This window comes from Pollicipes pollicipes, unplaced genomic scaffold (genome assembly GCF_011947565.3).
Source record: "Pollicipes pollicipes isolate AB1234 unplaced genomic scaffold, Ppol_2.1 Scaffold_6138;HRSCAF=7277_pilon_pilon_pilon, whole genome shotgun sequence".
Taxonomy (NCBI): Eukaryota; Metazoa; Arthropoda; class Thecostraca; order Pollicipedomorpha; family Pollicipedidae; genus Pollicipes; species Pollicipes pollicipes.
The window spans coordinates 16537538-16537919 of record NW_023596818.1 but is presented as its reverse complement, the minus strand read 5'-3'; positions in this window follow the sequence as shown (position 1 = coordinate 16537919).

Here is a 382-nt window from a genome sequence, read left to right as displayed (position 1 = left end):
CTCAAGAAGGTACGTTTTCGGTGCGGTACGGTACGGTACGAATGTACCGTCAGGCGATCACTTCTGCAAAGCGGCGCCAGGCAACGCTCTTCCAGTCGTTTGACTACGGGCTGTGAGAGAGGAGGGGAGGGGGAATGCATTCGAGGCCCACGTTGTTAATAACACGCTGGTCGTGGCGGAGCGACAGGTGTTCGATCCCTGTTGGCCGAGTCTGAGGCAGGTCGTGCCCACCTAATTAACTCGCTGGGAGGCGAGCCAGTCGGGTCGGAAGGGTTGTGGCCGGTTCTTGTGGTGGCTGGTGCCTGACCACACCATAGTGCTGGTGTATCATGCAAATGTGAACGCTTACCACTTCCGCATGTATGTCGCACACAGCCTCGCC